Raw genomic sequence first — 20071 nt, 5'->3', positions numbered from 1 at the left:
GACTGGCTATACGCATCCTGTACGTTTAAGCAACCGAATACTTTTACAACAACCATCGAAAGAGTCAACAAACTACAACTACACACAGCAAGATCGAATCTCACAAACACAAGGTTGAGTAACAAAAATGACAGTGAAGAGGATGCAGCGTGTGACTCTTAAGTCCAGAAAAAGGCAAAACGAATCCTCATGGTCAGAAGTCAGTCAGGGTCATAGTTATCCCTGAGGAGGCAGTTGCTGAAAGGGACTTGAGGAGGCTTCTGGGTGCTGACCATGTTCTATCTCTGGACCTGGCTGGGTATAAAAGCTGACTACTTATGATCTGGGTGTTTTTGTGTATAAATGTTAGGCTTAAAAAATTAGATAAACAAACAAGAAACAATAGTAGTCTGGTGTTAAATCAGTCTTGGATTGAATGGCCAGGCTTGCTAGTCTGAAAAATTGGACCTGAAATAGGAAATAGAAATAAAGTTACCCCAGATGGTGGGCAGCCATTTGAGTGAGTTTAGGATTTGGGAGTGCACATTCAGAGTTCTGCTGGTACTGCTTCCACCCCATCAGTTGTGAACCATAGTCCTTCTCCTCCTTATTGCATGCCAGCTCAAGGCTCTCAGACCTCTGGCTCTTATTTAAACTGTAAATCGCACACAACGTGAAGCTCACCTGTTGGGTCAGAGGCCCGGCCATAGTCCAATTCTACACAAGCCTTTCCTCAGTTGTCTGCAGTACAAACATCCATTCCCTTCACTTTCCTTCAGAATCTGAATAAATCCTGAGATGGCTGGAGAGGAAGCTTCACCAGCCTGAGTGACCTGATGAGGAATCTCTCCCGTGAAACCTGATGGGAGGGACTTAGGAATTTCAGCTTCTAGACACCCAGTGGGTGATTTTACAGGTAGTAGGGGATCATCTTTGTATGATTGGCAGAGCAGGGAAAGAGGGAGAAGCCGTTCTATGCATCTCACAGGAGGGTTACAACGAGCTCTATGAATGGAACAGCTGGGCACAGGCAGGGCTGAGAATCCCTTTTGAAAAACCGTGGCTGACTTACCTAAGACCCATGCTGCTTCCCAGTATTTTGAAAACACTAGAAATCACCTTCCAGCTTTTCCAGAGGTGAAGTCACAAGCTCCCCGCTGGATGCAGCTCCACGACATCAAAGCCGTCCAGCTCGGATGGCACATGTCCCCATCCAGGCTGTCCTTGGGCGGGTCCGCTGGCTTGGAGAAAACAACACGCCTCAACGTGACAGTCCCCACATTCTGCAGACTTGAAAGGGAAATCCTCTGGATTCTGACTGGGCTCCTGGGGCTCAGCCCTGGCTCTGCCCCGAGGCTGCAAGAGGAATACGAACAAGGAAAGGGCTGCGTGTTGCTGTCATCGCTTCTCCAGGTGATCAGACACGTTTGCAGCCCGATCTTCTTTGGTCTTCACGTCCCCTCTTTGCCTCCGCTGACTGGTGCCTCAGACACCCAGCCCAGCATTTCCCCCCTTCTCCTCACTCACCCTCACCTCCCTCCCACCTACTTCCACTTTTTATTGTACATTTCAGCAGAGCGCTTCTTAAACCTCACAGTTACTCAAAGGTTTGCCCCCAGTGTCGCTGTTGTTCTACAAGAATCGATTCCTATCCCTCCCCGAAGCCATTCTTTTATGTTGTTCTCTTGCTTTCACAGATTTTCATTTTTGTGTTCTTTTCCATTTCTACAAAGGCAGGATATAGAGGAAGGCCAGCAGAGGGCAAAGAGCACCGGAGCTGAATCAGGAGAGAGATGAGCATTTTGGTTTTAGTCACTGTGTGTGTGACTTCGGGCAAACAGTACAGAGTCTTCTCTGGGCGTTAGTTTTTTCATCTGTAGATGGGGTTGGATCACCCATGGCAGAAATCCAATGCCATGTGTTGCGCCAGTATTGGTGCCACGGGAATGCAAAGAGTAAAACTCTGTCCTGGCTCTTACAAACTTACTGAATAACATTACATTTTTTCTGACACACACACACACACACACACACACACACACACACACACACACACACACACACACACACACACACACACACACACAGAGAGTTAGAGCCTGAATCATAGTAGCTCCTTGCTGTCAGGTGTAACTTAACACCACATTTTATTTTTCAAACTTTGGTGAAATGGAGACAATTCATGGCTGGTTTTCTTTTGCTGCCACAGATGTCCACATAATTGCTGAATCCTCTTAGTGGAGAAAATGGTCTTTGTCCTTACTCAAGGCAGACAAGGACATGACAGCCAAATCCAGAGAGATGGAGTAGACAAAGCAAATCAGAGCTTTATAGAGCGGAGTCTGGCAGAACCAGAAATAGAATTATACTAGGGAAGAGCACTGGCTTATATCTGAATTTTTGCAGAATCCACTTAACCCACTTCCTACTTGATTCCTTATAGCTTCCACTAACCCTCGTCCTCAAAGGGGCAATCTTCTTTTGATTAACCAAACCCAGATTCTTCCTGTATTTGCACCGACTCTGATAATGATGTGAGCGTATTTTGATTACCTTCAAATATCAAGGATTAATTAGAATAAATATTTCTCACTTTCTAAACAATTTACATGGAGGTGGGGTTTTGTTTGGGACTAGGAAATGAATGTACACGGGGATTTCTCTATGAATACTCAAAACCTAAGCCAAAGAGACTGTCAAGTTTATTCTGGACTCAATACTGCTATATGACCTAAGGATTAAATTTCTATCAGAATATGAAACATGTTGCTTTCCATTAGGAAGGAGAAGAAAATAAATATATCTCAGTGCCTGCTGCGTGCTAGGCACTTTATATTGATATATGTTAATTTATTTGATCCTGATCATAAATCTCCAAGGAGATATTTTATTCTCTTTTACAAATGAATAAACGTGAAGAGCACACACAGCAGCTATAGAGCCAAAGCCAGAATTGTAACCCACAGTCCAAAGCCACTGTTCCATGTGGTCTTGTCAAATCACATCTGCTATCTTCTTTCACCACATTCAATTTAGTTTTAATTCATTTTGTTCCCGGTACTTTGCTAGTGGTGTGGCAAATACAAAAGAACAAGATGAACCCTTTTTTGGAGAGGTTACTAATTTGAGAGAAATTAGAGCCACAGAAATGAAGTGATTAGAGCATATTATGTATATAATCAACTTGTAGGAAGATGTTGCGTTAATGAGTAAATGAAATTCAACCGAGTGAAAGTAGATGGATGTTAAATGAGGTCCTATTAGGGAATCCATCCTAGAAGAGATATAAAAGGTGTCGTGGGAGAGGTGGCACTAGGCACTGAAAGATAAAGTTGACAAGATGAGCAAGGAGGTGTGGGCTTACTGGTTTGGGTTAAGAAATTCAGTCCTCTGCAGTGTTGTGTAAGTTCTTTTTTCCTTTGGCTAGACTGTCAGAGATTGAAGGCAAGAATTGAGGCATCTTCTGTTAATTACCATAATCCAGCACTGGTCACACAGTAAGAATAATTGAATACTAGTTAGTTGGTTCACTCATGCAATGTATGAAAGTATATATACACCTGCAGGTCCTTTAAACTTAAATAAGAAGTTGAAGAAGGAAACGTAAGTCACAGGTCATCTCCACCATGACTTTCTCGCTTACTCAGATGATTTTGCAACCGTGTCAGGCTGTATAGTTTATAAAGCATCTTCAAATGTGATGCTTATTTCATCCTCACAGTAGACTTTTGAGTATAGAAGGCAGGGATTAGATCTCCATTTCACAGCTGAGGAAACCAAGGGTAAGGAATTTCCACATGGTTATAGGGTAGCATGTTGTGGAGCCAGAACTAGAGCATAGCCTTTCAAATCAATTTTCTTCCATAAAGATCTTACTACAACCAGTGCTGTGTATAAAACTGGAGTTCGGTTTAAAGTAAATTTAACATATATTCTTGAGCATTATCATCTTCCACTTTTATGACCAGCCTTAAATAAGCCCGGCAAAGTTGGCAATTTTAGCTTCTTTTGCTTAATGCTTTAGATACTGTTGTCAGCCTGCCCAGACCTCACCACTGAAGCTCTATAAGTTTCAGTTTGCCCAACTCTAAGATTGAGATAATAATTATACCTACCTCATAAGCTCTTTGCCAAGGTCGAATGAGGAAACATATAGCAAAAAATGAGCATAGTGTCTCTTTAAATATTAGCAGTATTACTTCACTACTCCTTTGTAATTTTTTCTTTTTGCCTTTCTTGGAAATCATTAGCCAGTTTTGAAACTTTATTGGCTAAGCTCTTTTTTAAAAAAAACTTTATTGAGATATAATTTACATATAATAAAATGTACCCAGCAGCAAGATGTCAGAGTTTTAGCTGCTCCATATCCTTACCAATCCTCCTCCTCTTCATTTTAGCTGTTCTAGAGGTTTTGTAATTATATCTCATCGTGGCGTTTCCCTGATGATCAGTGATGTTGAGCATCTTTTCCTGTGCTTTTTTGCCATTTGTATGTCTTTTGTGAAGTGAATGCCCAAATCTGTCTATTTTTAATTGATTACTTGTCTTATTATTGAGTTGTAAGAGTTCTCTATATATTCTGGTACTTCATCAGATATACGTATCATGAATATTTTTTCCCAGTCTGTGTCTTGTCTTTTCATTTTCTTAATGGTATTTTCCAAGGAACTTAAAGTTTTAATTTTGATGAAGTCCAATTTGATAAATTTTTCCTTTATGGTTTGTGTTTTTGTGTCCTATCTAAGAAACCTTTACTTACTCCAAGCTTGCAAAGGCTTTTGCCTAGGGATATCCAATTGTTTCACTGACATTTATTAAAAAGATTATCCTTTCCTCATCAAATTGCTGTGGCACCTTTTAAAAAAAACTACTGTCTATGTGTGGGCCTATGTCTGGACTCTCCACTGATCTATACATATGCTTATTGTTCCACTGATACCAGACAGTCTTGATTACTCTAGTGTTATAGTAAATCTTGAAATAAGGCAGTGTAAATCCTCCAGCTGTGTTCTTTTTCAAAATTCTTTTGGTTCATCTAGGTTCTTTGTATTCTCATATATGTTACAGAACCAGCTTGTCAATTTCTATCAAAAAAAAGCCTGCTGAAAGTTTGAAAGGACTTGCATTGAATCTATATATCAATTTGGGCAGAATTCACATCTTAATATCTAGTTTCTCAATATAGAGTACAGCATATTGCTACATTTATTTAGGTCTTTAATTTTTCTCAGCAATATTTTCTAGATTTCAGTGTAGGAGTATTGCAAAAACTTCGTTAAATTTACCCCATTTCGTGTTTTTAGATGAACTTATAAATTGAATTTTTAAAATTTAATTAGCTAATTCTTAATTGTAATATATGAGTATAGATGATTTTTTTTACCTTATATGGCCTTGCTAAATTCACTTATTAATTTGTAGATTTCTTAGGATTTTCTGTTTACAGCTATGTTTTCTGCAAATGAAGCCAAATTTACTTTTCCCTTGCCAATCATTTATTTATTTATTTATTTTTGCGGTACGCGGGCCTCTCACTGTTGTGGCCTCTCCCGTTGCGGAGCACAGGCTCCGGATGCGCAGGCTCAGCGGCCATGGCTCACGGGCCCAGCCGCTCCGCGGCATGTGGGATCTTCCCGGACTGGGGCACGAACCCGTGTCCCCTGCATCGGCAGGCGGACTCCCAACCACCGCACCACCAGGGAAGCCCCAATCATTTATTTTTATTGTGCGTATTTGTTTGTGTATTATGTATTGTGTAGTTTGTTCCTTTTGTTGTTGAGTATTCTATTGTATGGAAATACCTCAAGTTTTTCATCCAGTTACCTAGTAATTGATATTTGGATTATTTTCAGTTTTGAGGTATTACAAATAAAGCTACTATGATCATTGGTTTACAATTCTCAGTGTGGACATGGGCTTTAACTTCTCTTTGGTAAATACCAAGGAGTAGAATGGCTGGCTCATGTTATAGGTATACACTTACCTTTGTGACAAAATGCCAGACTACTTTCCAAAGTAATTGTACTATTTTACATTTTCACTAGCAGAAAATTCTATGAATTTCTTTATTGGTATGTGTTTCCTGTCTGGCAAGTTAAGACTCAGCTCTCATTTTGTCACTTTTTGTAATGGACATTTTCTTCCTTTTAATACATTACATCTTTAAATGCCTCTCTATGCTCCAGCCACATGGTCCCCTCTAAGGGGCTTAAACACACAGAACTACTTCCTGCCTTATAACCTCTGTACAAGTTGTTTCCTCTCCTTTGAACACTCGTCCTTTGGCTCTTCATGCATGGTCAATTTCTTGTTGTTGAGGTCTCATGTTGTCTATCACTGCCTCTGAGAGACCTTTCCTAACTGCTCTATCTAGTTAGCCTCCCATCCCACACCATTCGTCTCTATTGCTTCTTTTTTTGTAGCACTACTTGAAATTATATTATTATTTGTTTATTTACCTGGTTGTGTCTGCTTCTCTCACTAAATAATAAGTTCAGTGAGAGCAGTCTTATCTATCATATATTTGCAAGTGCCTAGATTAGAATGTAGTAAGTGCTCAATTAATGTTTGTCAAGTGAATAAATGAGCTCCTCCCCTGGGAGAACCTCAGAGTCCTTGCCATATCCATGGCCTCTGTTCTATACTTGATTGACAGGCTTTGTGCCACCTGCCACCCTTGTTGACTCACAAGGCACACTCCCATGTTGAAGGCTCTGAAAGGCCTTGGCAGAAAAAACAGATCTGTTTAACTCAGTATTTCTCAAAAGCATCTAATCATTAAACCCTTTCTTTGTGACTTATGTTTTGACCTCCTATACAAAGTGTACTCTAGAATCTTTATTTGGGAAATGCTAGTTAAATTCATAGTTAAGACCCAACTCAGTTAAGCAGAATTGAGTATATGGAATAATGGTCATCACAACTGACTTAAAAAGTTACCCTCAAAAGTTAGCTCTAGGAAAATGCCATTAAATCTGCCATATCTCTGAGGCTTTCTAGTTTTAATTGGGGAGATGGTTTAAAGAAGATGGAACTCTTTCACTATTTCTACTCCAAGTACTTGTTTTCCTTTATAATAATTAGTGGCATATGGTTTTATTAAAAAGGATTGAAACTGTACACATCACAAATAAGACTCAGTAATTGTTAATACTGGGATGCATACATGGCGTTTTGATATGGCCTAGAGAAAAAAGATTAAACTTTCAGCTTTAAAAATAATTCAGGTAATTTGTTCATTTGTCTCCAGTTTTATTCCTGAATTAATAATTAAGCTTTCTATGCTTTTTAAACCATTTTTAAAAATTAAGTCTAGTTAATTTACAGTGTTGTGTAGTTTCAGGTATACAGCAAAGTGATTCAGATATATGTGTGTGTGTGTGTATATATATATATATATATATATATATATATATATATGACTCTCCTATTAATGATTGCTGGAAGACAGTTGTTTGAAAACACAGTTTAACTTTGTGAACAGGATTAAACAAGGAAGGTTCTTATATTTCTATAAAAAAGAAGCTTAGAGAGTTTAGGAAAGGCAATCCAGTTAGAAGATTGATGCCAGGGGGGCGTGTCTTAAAGCTGCACTTGCCAGAGAGTTGACTGATTTAGGGGGATCTGAGGGAGGTGACAATGGAGATTATGGAGATGCTAAAAAAATCCTCAACTTTCGTCAGTGCCCCATATTCCCTTAATTTTCCACCCTTCTCTGGAAAAGATAGCTCTTTTTAAAAAAATTTTTATTGAGGTATAGTTAATATATTACAGTGTTGTGTTAGTTTCAAGTGTACAGCAAACTGATTCAGTTATACATATATATGTGTGTATATATATGTTCAGTTATATACATATATATGTATAACTATATGTATATAAATATATGAATGTTCTTTTTCAAGTTCTTTTCCATTATAGGTTATTACAAAATATTGAATATAGTTCCCTGTGCTATACAGTAGGTCCTTGTTTTTTATCTATTTTATATATAGTAGTGTGAATATGTTAATCCCAAACTCCTAATTTATCTCTCCCTCCAACCTCCCACCATCCCAGTGCTGCAATTTATGTCAAAGAGTGTTCTTCCTATGTTTTCCTCTAAGCGTTTTATAGTGTCTGGTCTTACATTTAGGTCTCTAATCCATTTTGAGTTTATTTTTATATGGTGTTAGGGAGTGTTCTAATTTCATTCTTTTACATGTAGCTGTCCAATTTTCCCAGCACCACTTGTTGAAGACATTTTCTTTTCTCCATTATATATCCTTGCCTCTTTGTCATAGATTAGTTGACCATAGGTGCATGGGTTTATCTCTGGGCTTTCTATCCTGTTCCATTGATCTATATTTCTGTTTTTGTGCCAGTACCATACAGTTTTGATTACTGTAGCTTTGTAGTATAGTCTGAAGTCAGGGAGTCTGATTCCTCCAACTCCGTTTTTTTCCCCCAAGATTACTTTGGCTATTCGGGGTCTTTTGTGTCTCCATACAAATTTTAAGATTTTTCTAGTTTTGTAAAAAAATGCCATTGGTAATTTGATAGGGATTGCATTGCATCTGTAGATTGCTTTGGGTAGTATAATCATTTTCACAATATTGATTCTTCCAATCCAAGAACATGGTATATCTCTCCATCTGTTTGTATCATCTTTAATTTCTTTTATCAGTGTCTTATAGTTTTCTGCATACAGATCTTTTGTCTCCCTAGGTAGGTTTATTCCTAGGTATTTTATTCTTTTTGTTGCAGTGGTAAATGGGAGTGTTTCCTTAATTTCTCTTTCATATTTTTCATCATTAGTATATAGGAATGCAAGAGATTTCTGTGCATTAATTTTGTATCCTGCTACTTTACCAAATTCATTGATTAGCTCTAGTGGTTTTCTGGTAGCATCTTTAGGATTCTCTATGTATAGTATCATGTCACCTGCAAACAGTGACAGCTTTACTTCTTCTTTTCCAATTTGTATTCCTTTTATTTCTTTTTCTTCTCTGATTGCTGTGGCTAAGACTTCCAAAACTATGCTGAATAATAGAGGTGAGAGTGGACATCCTTGTCTCATTTCTGATCTTAGAGGAAATGCTTTCAGTTTTTCACCATTGAGAATGATGTTTGCTGTGGGTTTGTTGTATATGGCCTTTATTATATTGAGGTAAGTTCCCTCTGTGCTCACTTTCTGGAGAGTTTTTTATCATTAATGCGTGTTGAATTTTGTCAAAAGTTTTTCTGCATCTATTGAGATGATCATATGGTTTTTCTTCTTCAATTTGTTAATATGGTGTATCACATTGATTGATTTGCATATAGTGAAGAATCCTTGCATCCCTGGGATAAATCCCACTTGATCATGGTGTATGATCCTTTTAATGTGTTTTTGGATTCTGTTTGCTAGTATTTTGTTGAGGATTTTTGCATCTATATTCATCAGTGATATCAGTCTGTAACTTTCTTTTTTTTGTGATATCATTGTCTGGTTTTGGTATCAGGGTGATGATTGCCTCATAGAATGAGTTTGGGAGTATTCCTTCCTCTGCAAATTTTTGGACAAGTTTATTGTAGAGCTCCTTTTTCATTTCTAATTTTATTGATTTGAGTCCTCTCCCTGTTTTTCTTGATGAGTCTGGCTAATGGTTTATCAATTTGTTTGTCTCCTCAAAGAACCAGCTTTTAGTTTTATTGATCTTTGCTATTGTTTTCTTTGTTTCTATTTCATTTATTTCTGCTCTGATCTTTATGATTTCTTTCCTTCTGCTAACTTTGGGTTTAGTTTGTTCTTCTTTCTCTAGTTCCTTTAGGTGTAAGGTTAGATTGTTTACTTGTGATTTTTCTTGTTTCTTGAGGTAGGCTTTTATTGCTATAAACTTCCCTCTTAGAACTGCTTTTGCTGCATCCCATAGGTTTTGGATCGTTTTGTTTTCACTGTAATTTGTCTCTAGGTATCTTTTGATTTCCTCTTTGATTTCTTCAGTAATCTCTTGGTTATTTAGTAACATATTGTTTAGCCTCCATGTGTTTGTGTTTTTCACGGTTTTTTCCCTGTAATTGATTCTAATCTCATAGCGTTGTTGTCAGAAAAGATACTTGATATGATTTCAATTTTCTTAAATTTACCAAGGCTTGATTTGTGAGCCAAGATGGATCTATCCTGGAGAATGTTCTGTGTGCACTTGAGAAGAAAGTGTAATCTGCTGGTTTTGGATGGAATGTCCTATAAATATCAATTAAATCTATCTTGTCTATTGTGTCATTTAAAGCTTGTGTTTCCTTATTAATTTTCTGTCTGGATGATCTGTCCATTGGTGTAAGTGAGGTGTTAAAGTCCCCCACTATTACTGTGTTACTGTTGATTTCCTCTTTTATAGCTGTTAGCAGTTGCCTTAGGTATTGAGGTGCTCCTATGTTGTGTGCATATATACTTATAATTGTTATATCTTCTTCTTGGATTGATCCCTTGATCATTATGTAGTGTCCTGCCTTGTCTCTTGTAACATTCTTTATTTTAAACTCTATTTTTTCTGATATGAGTATTGCTACTCCAGCTTTCTTTTGATTTCCATTTGCATGGAATATCTTTTTCCATCCCCTCACTTTCAGTCTGTATGTGTCCCTAGGTCTGAAATGAGTCTCTTGTAGACAACATATATATGGATCTTGTTTTTGTATCCATTCAGTGAGCCTGTGTCTTTTGGTTGGAGCATTTAATCCATTCACATTTAAGGTAATTACTGATATGTATATTCATATGACCATTTCCTTAATTTGGGGGGCTTTGTTTTTGTAGGTCCTTTTCTTCTCTTGTGTTTCTCACTTAGAGAAGTTCCTTTAGCATTTGTTGTAGAGCTGGTTTGGTGGTGCTGAATTCTCTTACCTTTTGCTTGTCTGTAAAGCTTTTGATTTCTCTATTGAATCTGAATGAGATCCTTGCTGGGTAGAATAATCTTGGTTGTAGGTTCTTCCCTTTCATCACTTTAAATATATCCTGCTACTCCCTTCTGGCTTGTAGAGTTTCTGCTGAGAAATCAACTGTTAGCCTTATGGGAGTTCCCTTGTATGTTATTTGTCATTTCTCCCTTGTTTCTTTCAATAATTTTTCTTTGTCTTTTTGTCAGTTTGATTACTATGTGTCTCGGCATATTTCTCCTTGGATTTATCCTGCCTGGGACTCTCTGTGCTTCCTGGACTTGGGTGGGTATTTCCTTTCCTGTGTTAGGAAAGTTTTGGGCTATAATTTCTTCAAATACTTTCTCACGTTCTTTCTCTCTTTTCCTTCTGGGACACCTATAATGTGAATGTTGTTGCATTTAATGTTGTCCCAGAGGTCTCTTAAACTGTCTTTATTTCTTTTCATTCTTTTTTCTTTATTCTGTTCCTTGGCAGTGAATTCCACTATTCTGTCTTCCAGGTCACTTATCCATTCCTCTGCCTCAGTTATTCTGCTAGTGATTCCTTCTAGTGTATTTTTCATTTCAGTTATTGTATTGTTCATCTCTATTTGTTTGTTCTTTAATTCTTCTAGGTGTTTGTTCTATAATTCTTCTAGGTCTTTGTTAAACATTTCTTGCATCTTCTCGATCTTTGCTTCCATTCTTTATCTGAGGTCCTGGATCATCTTCACTATCATTATTCTGAATTCTTTTTCTGGACGGTTTCCTATCTCCACTTCATTTAGTTGTTTTTCTTGGGTTTTAGCTTGTTCCTTCATCTGGTACATAGCCCTCTGCCTTTTCATCTTGTCTGTCTTTCTTTGAATGTGGTTTTTGTTCCATGGGCTGCAGGATTGTAGTTCTTCTTGCTTCTGCTGTCTGCCTTCTGGTGGATGAGGCTATCTAGGAGGCTTGTGCAAGTTTCCTGATGGGAGGGACTTGTGGTGGGTAGAACTGGGTGTTGCTCTGGTGGACAGAGCTCAGTAAAACTTTAATCTGCTTGTCTGTTGATCTGTGGGGCTGGGTTCCCTCCCTGTTGGTTGTGTGGCCTGGGGTGACTCAACACTGGAGCCTACCTGGCTCTTTGGTGGGGCTAATGGTGGACTCTGGGAGGGCTCACTCCAAGGAGTACTTCCCAGAACTTCTGCTGCCAGCATCCTTGTCTTCACACTGAGACACAGCCACCCCCCCACCTCTGCAGGAGACCCTCCAACACTAGCAGGTAGGTCTGGTTCAGTCTCCTATGGAGTCACTGCTCCTTCCCCTGGGTCCCCATGCCCACACTACTTTGTGTGTGCCCTCCAAGAGTGGAGTCTCTGTTTCTCCCAGTCCTGTTAGAGTCCTGCAATCAAATCCCACTAGCCTTCAAAGTCTGATTCTCTAGTAATTCCTCCTCCCGTTGCCAGACCCCCAGGTTGGGAAGCCTGACGTGGGGCTCAGAACTTTCATGCCAGTGGGTGGACTTCTGTGGTATAAGTGTTCTCCAGTTTGTGAGTCACCCACCCAGCAGTTATGGGAATTGATTTTATTGTGATTGTGCCCCTCCTACCATCTCATTGTGGCTTCTCCTTTGTCTTTGGATGTGGGGTATCTTTTTTGGTGAGTTCCAGTGTCTTCCTGTCGATGATTGTTCAGCAGTTAGTTGTGATTCTGGTGCTCTTGCAATAGGGAGTGAGCACACATCCTTCTACTCTGCCATCTTGAACTAATCTCATGTAAAATAATTTTTTATCCTATCCTCGACATTATGAGCAAATGTTATAGGGAATCTTGATTCTGTTATGTTTCTCCAAAGAACATAGATTTTTTTTTTTTAAGCAGGAAGAACCCGAGTCTAAAACATCAGTTCAGTGCTTTAGTCTTAGCAGCTGGGCTGCTTGGAGTTGGCCCTGCACATGAACAATTCAGAGGTCAGCCAGAAACGTAAGCAGAGTTTATAAGCAGTTTATAAGGGCTTCTCTTCTCTGACTCGGCCTCTGAAATTTCTCCTCTCCCTTTCAAGATGCTACAGTTGCCCTGAACTCGGCCCCCTGGTTCTTCAAGCATAAGATTACAGGTTTCTATGAGCTGCAGATTGGGGACTGGGTCTGCCCTCAGGCTAAAATTTGTAAAACAAAACAAAACAAAAGGGACGTCCCTCGTGGCTCAGTGGTTAAGAATCCGCCTGCCAGTGCAGGGGATATGGGTTCGAGCTCTGGTCCAGGAAGATGCCACAGAGCAACTAAGCCTGTGCACCACAACTACTGAGCCGGTTCTCTGCAACAAGAGAAACCACTGCAACGAGAAGCACGCACACCGCAACGAAGAGTAGCCCCTGCTCGCCGTAGCTAGAGAAAGCCCACGTGCAGCAATGAAGATCCAGCACAGCCAAAAATAAAAATAAATTAATTAATTAATTAAAAAACAAGACAAAACAAAAAATAGGATGCTCACCCAGTGGCCTTCCCTTCTTCCAGATTTTATACCCTCTCCAACATCTGCCTGCTTTTTCTTACTCTTCAATGCTTTTAGGTAGTGGGTTCTTAATACCCTGTTACACGTTTATAGTTGTTATTTTCAGGGAGGTTGATTCAATAAGAGTGCCTCAGATATTGCTGGAAGTGGGCCCTGTCCTTGTGGGAGGTGTCCAGTTCCTATAACAATTCAAAGAAGATCAAAGGGGAGAAGAGATATAAATATAGGCTTTCTTATAGATCATATGATAACTCATGTATATGTGAGTCTCTGGAATGGCTTTCCCTGGGGGTTTTTTTTGTTGTTTTTTTTTTAAGACTGCCTTACATTTAAACAAGTTAAAGTTAATTTCCTCTCAGAGGCCATTTGCCAGGACTTCTTGCCTACTTGCAGGAGAGTGCTCACAGAATCCTCCCACAGGCTAGGACTGGGTATGGAGAGCCAGCCTCCAGAACAACAGTCCTTTAGAAATGTGTCCCCGGAGGCAAACACAGACCAGGGACCTGCCTCCTCTATGTGCTGGACTGGACTCTCCAGTGGCTGCCCCGCTCCCCGGGAATCCTGCCTCTCTGGGCACGTTTTGAGTGACTGATAATTGGTTCACCCAGCATCCAAAGTCACTCCGAGTGGCAGGAGTTCAAAACAGCTCTCCTGCTCAAAGAATGTTACCAGGCATCACAGACCCAGATTGGGACAGGAAGGACAAAGCGAATAGAGCCAATAGTGCCCCTCCCTGGGAGCACATGTTTTTCTCGGAACCCTGTACACAACTTGGTGACTGGTTCTTATGCACAATATCATTAGACTGGAAAGAACCCTACTGGCATCTTTCCACCCACACTGAACAATGTAACACTTTCTTCTCCTCACCTTCTCCTCTGTTCTGCTGCAGGAGTATTACTTGGTTTTTCCAAAGGTCAGGCCTCAGCAAGTACACGGAGGGATGTTATCCCCATTCCCAGCATGTAATCCCCAATCCTTCCACCCCTACCACAAAGGAAAGACCCATCATGATTTACTCTTTGAAGCACAAGGCCACAATGAGGGCTCTATTGGAAAACAAGAAGTGGGAAGAATTGTTGAGCAAACAGTCAACAGCACCAACTTCACCTGGATATTTTGTATTAAACCTATTTAATGTTTTGAAGTCGTTGTTAAAAGGGACACCATGGATTTCATAATTTACTTGTTCTCAAACCTCACCGCACAAAGCGATCACGTAAGGGAGCTTTAGAAAATGTGATGCCAGGGTCCTTCCTCCAGAGATTCTGGGTTAATTGGTCTGGGGCACAGCCTGGGCATGGGAATTTTTAAAAGCTCTCCAGATGATTCTAAAAACAGGAAAATCTGAGAAACATCATCATAGTACGTCATTATTTTACACATTCTACATAAAAAACAGAACTAGATATGTAGTTGCAGTTAAAAGCTAATGTCAATAACTACAGACGGTCAATATCTGGTGTTTCTTATCTGCTGTAATTGTATGGACTGCCATGTGTATAAACAAGGTTAAAACTCAATTTTAGTGTTCAGAATAATCATGTGAGCCTCCCCACACACACCCCCCAACCAGCACTAATTCATAGGAAACCCTACATCCCTCTCTAGACCTCCCCCTCATTCTGACCTTGGAATTGTCCAAGAAAACCTCTGCAGCTTACTCAGTCCAAAGGGCCATTCTGATTCTAAGCATCTCACAGAGAAAGAGATGTAGAATTTGTTCCCTTCTCCAGCAGGTCCTCTATCTTTTCCTGCCGTTCCTTCTGTTACTGCCACATGACACCCATTGTTTAAGATAGGTTGATGCACTGTCTTTGGCTACCTTTGCTGGAAGCAACCAGCTCTAGCTCTTCAGCTATTAGAAAAATAATAAAGTTACACTTCATCAGGCACCTACTGTGTCTATTTATCTACGCTTCCAAATCTCTAACTGAAAGAAAACATGAAAGGTTTTCTTGTTTGTTTTTTCAGTTTTGTTTTGTTAGCTGCTTAGATGGAACTTGAGCAGAAATGCTTCCTTTTAAAAGTAGCTACCGATTTCTTTGCCTGCCTGGGACTTAAGTGTCCCCTCTCAATTATCCAAACATAAGATGAATTGGGACTTAATGCCCTGGAAGGTAAAATGACATTTATGGCCTAAAAAACAAGTTTCTGCCCACCCCAGTGGCCCTTGTTATGAAGAGGTGGCCCATAAATTGTTAAAAAAAAATTGTAAGGTGGGAGATGAAGAAACTTACTGGGAAGAGAGATGTAAGATCTTTTCTGTTTTGAAGTCCAGTGTGATCCTGACTGAAGTACACACCAGCAGGAAAAGACATCGAGGGCTCTCTCAGGAAAGCCCACAGGGAAGGAGGAGGGTCTGGTTGGTGACCTGGGCTGAGTATCAGGTCTAGATGTCCTTGTGAAGAGACCTGGTCTAGGTCAGCACGTGGCTGAAGTTAGAACACATCCCCAGCTTCCCAGGTATAATGGACTCAACCAAAATGCTTATCTCGGGAGCCCCAGCAGGGGTCCCCACTTAGTCCATTTCCAATCCTGAATGCCCCAGTGAGAGAGTCAACCCAGTCCCCAGCGCAGCCTGTTGGAGAACCTAGATCAGCAGCCACTAGTCACACATGGTTTTGTTTTTTTTTTTTTTTTAATTTATTCTATTGAAGTATAGCTGATTTACAATGTTGTATTTCTACTGCACAGCAAAGTGATTCAGTTATGCCTATATACGTTCTTTTTCATATTCTTTTCCATTATGATGGCTTTTGAACTCTTAAAATGTGGGTAGTCTGAATAAAGATATGTGCTATAAGTGTAAAATGCAAACTGGATTTTGAAGACAATACAAAAAAAGATTGTAAGATATCTCAATAATTTTTATGTTGACTACATGTAGAAATGATAAATTTTTACATACATTTGGTAAAAAATACATTATTGAAGTTAATTTCATCCTAATGTGGCCACTAAAAAATGTTCAATGACATACATGGCCCATACTTGTGGCTTGCATTGTATTCAATATTTCTATTGGGCAGTGCTGGTCTAGATGATCCTGTTCTCAAGGCTGGAGCCATTTGGAAGCAGGAATTATCAGTTAGGATGCTTCAGTGTTCAAGTAGTAGCAACCTCAACTCAAAGTGATGTAAATAATAATGCGAAAACAGTCCAGGGCTGGGAAGCGCTGGGGTTGATTGTTGTTTTTCTTTTTCCTAAATTTATTTATTTTTGGCTGCGTTGGGTCTTCGTTGCTGTGCGCGGGCTTTCTCTAGTTGCAGCGAGTGGGGGCTACTCTTCGTTGCAGTGCACGGGCTTCTCACCACGGTGGCTCTTCTTGTCGCAGAGCACAGGCTCTAGGCATGCAGGCTTCAGTAGTTGTAGCACGTGAGCTCAGCAGCTGTGGCTCACAGGCTCTAGAGTGCAGGCTTAGTAGTTGTGGTGCACAGGCTTAGTTGCTCCGCGGCATGTGGGATCTTTCTGGACCAGGGCTTGAACCTGTGTCCCCTGCACTGGCAGGTGGATTCTTAACCACTGTGCCGCCGGGGAAGCCCCAGCACTGGGATTGCTAACACAGTAGCTCAGTGGCATCATTAGGACCTGGTGCTTCTCACTTTTCCACTTTACTCTGACCTGGCTCAGCTCAAGGGGGATATATCTATGGAAGCCCCAAAAGTCACATGCAGACATCTTTAGTGTCCAGAGGAAACAAAAGGGGAGGGGGGTGGTTACCTGTCTTATCTCTCTTCTTAGGAGTGAGGAAGTCTTCTCCAGATGTGCCCTCCCTTCCCACCTCCCCCCTTGCCCTCTTATCTAATGGGCCAGAATTGGGTCACATAGTTCATGCTAAGCCACTCACCAGCTCAGTAATCGGATACTGCATGGCTTGAAGTAATCTGGAGTGAGACATCTGTTGGAAAGAGAACCAGGACCATGACAGGAAGAATGGCTATCTTGGACTAAACAACCCCTGACATTCTTGGACAATTCGGGGAGAGGGCACATGTCTCGCAGGGTCATTACACATTCTGCTATCCCAGCTGAGCTGATTTAGCTTGAAATACAATAGAGCTGCTATTTTATTTGATCCCCAGGCTACTGAAGCTTAATAAATATGTTTACATAAATAGACCAACAAAGCAAATAAAATCCCATAGCTCAATGTGGTGGAAAGGAGAGAGCACGGTATCCTAATCAAGAGACCTGACTTTAATAACACCTTGCTGTGGCACCTGTGAAGGCTCAACGACCCTGTCTGGGCTTCAACTTGTTAACCTTCCAAATCAATGTTCAAAGATTTTGAGTCAAGATAGCAAAATAATCACATGAATATTTCTCCCTACTTTAATACATAGGAATGGTGATATAAATGGAATACAAAACATTAAAAAATATGTCATACCAAAACATTCAGGACCCAATTTTAATGTGGAGGGGGACACAGGGGATGGTTTCCACACACCACCAGGCAATTTTGGGGACACCAGCTTAGTGTCCTGCACTCAATTCTGACACTGTGTACCTGAAGATAGTGTCAGATCCCACCAGTTAAGGGCTCAGTCCCACAAGACTGTCCACACCCCACTCGTGTCAGACACCACCTGAAAGTCCGAGTTGTCACCTGTGCTTCTGACCAAACTGCTAAGGCTCAGAGGTTCCCACCACCCCCTATTCAGGTTCCACTGATTTGCTAGAGTGACTCACAGAACTCAGGAAACCAGTTTACTTACTAGATTACTGGTTTATTATAAAAGGGCCTAAATCAGGAACAGCCAGATGGAAGAGACACATAGGACAAAGGTATGGGAAGAGTTTGAGGAGCTTCCCTGAATCTCAGTGTGTTCCTCAACTCGGAAGCTCTCCAAACCCTGGACTTCTGGGTTTTTACGGAGGCTTTATTACATAGGTATGATTGTTTAAGTCATTGGCCATTGGTGACTGATTCAACCTCCAGTGTCTTCCCTCCCTGGGAGTGGGACTGAAAGTTCCAGCCCTCTCACCACATGGTTGGCTTTACTGGCAACCAGCCCCCATCCTTAGGTGCCTCCAAAAGTCAAATCCTTAACATAACAAAAGACACCTTTCCGCTCACACCACTTCGGAAATTCCAAGGGTTTTAGGAGCTCTGTGTCAGAAACAGTGGAGGAAGACCAAATGTACATATTTCTTATTACAAATCACAATATCACTCATACTCAGAAACTAAAGGAAAAATCTCATTTTAAAATTAAAAATAGCAAATGTTTGGAAAGTTGAAGTCATGGAGCACGTGGAAAGTAGGTTCTGTCAGAGTTCCGCTGGAAATGGGGCTAAGTGGACTGTATGCATCATGGTGGACCAGGTTTTCTGAGTTAAGCTGGGTGCTGAGACAGCACATCCACAAGGGAACTGGGACTGAAATAACCCTGCCTGACCACCCAGCAATGGCTAGACATGTTCCACTTGCCTAGAGGAGCCAGACTGGAACTGGAGTCTCTGTGTGGCTTCAGAGCCACTACACCACAGTGCTCACCCCTTCTGGTGGAAGGACCTGTGGCTACTCAGTTCCCAGGTAGCCCTAGGATTCATGTCATTCTCAAGGTCAGCCCCAGGGATCTGGGTTTTAACTAGCCCTGGGGTCTCCAGATTTCTCTGTGTAGTGCCCACTCCCTACCCCCACCCCACCTCCAAAATATCTGTTTACTAATTATACACACAAACAATCATATTAGCTTATTATAAAACAAATGCAAAAGAAATTTTAAAAGGATGGGAAAAATTGTAATAAATCATACTTTAAGGTTTCCTGCTCACTGCAGTGGCCCTATTCGATCATGAGCGGCTATCAGCTGATATTAGTTGAGGTTTTCCTTATTGACATAAGGTATAAATCTGTATTTCAAAAAGCTTTCTTGATAGTATTTTCAGCAGGCCTCTTTGCAGATCTGAATAATTATTTTGTTTTTACTTTGTAATGTGGATGAAGGCGCAGGAAAAAGGTCAGCTCTGCCATTTTCTTGCTCTTTGCTTAAGCTTGTACTATTAATATTCTATTCAGTTTGTAATTTTTTGGCAGGAATATTTTTAAGCCAATTGTTCAAATTGTTAGTTGGCAACATACAAGCTGTATTATGTTACAATACACTGAAAGCCGATGAAGGAATGATGGTATTCGGGTGAACCCCTTTCCATTGTGGAATTCCCAGTTTTCCCTCAGGATAACTCCAGCTCTGTTTGTGACCTGTGACAATCTTACATATGAACCAAGTGAGGGCACCAGTGTGATTAGGTATACTAAATGTTGATAAATCTAAATTTCTTATGGAGGAGGATGAATATAAGTTTCTTTGGGAGTTCTGCCCAGCCTTCTTTAGAGACCAATGAGTTGCATCGTTCATTTGCTAACTCAAGTTGGAGATTCTGTCAAGAGTATGAACAGTCATTTAAAGGGTGTTTATGCTACCTTTAACTAAGGCCTCTCCACCTCTAAATATACCATTTCCGTATGCCATCTCAGATATCTTCTTGCCCAGTAGCTGACAAGGGCTTAAGAGAATTCAATTTTATCTCAGCAGAGGGCGTCCCTTCCTTCTAGGAATGTAGCAAGCCCTTAGCAACAGGAGGCTGTCTTAAGACCTAGGACCTATGAAAAGGTCATGAAAGCAGTCTCTACATCTGTAAGGGCTGAATGAAGCTCACTCTCTATTCATTATTCATTTCTTGGGGGAACCGAAGTCCAGAGAACTGCT

The sequence above is a fragment of the Tursiops truncatus genome, chromosome 3 (assembly GCF_011762595.2).
Source record: "Tursiops truncatus isolate mTurTru1 chromosome 3, mTurTru1.mat.Y, whole genome shotgun sequence".
Lineage (NCBI taxonomy): Eukaryota > Metazoa > Chordata > Mammalia > Artiodactyla > Delphinidae > Tursiops > Tursiops truncatus.
This window is presented reverse-complemented; position numbering follows the sequence as displayed.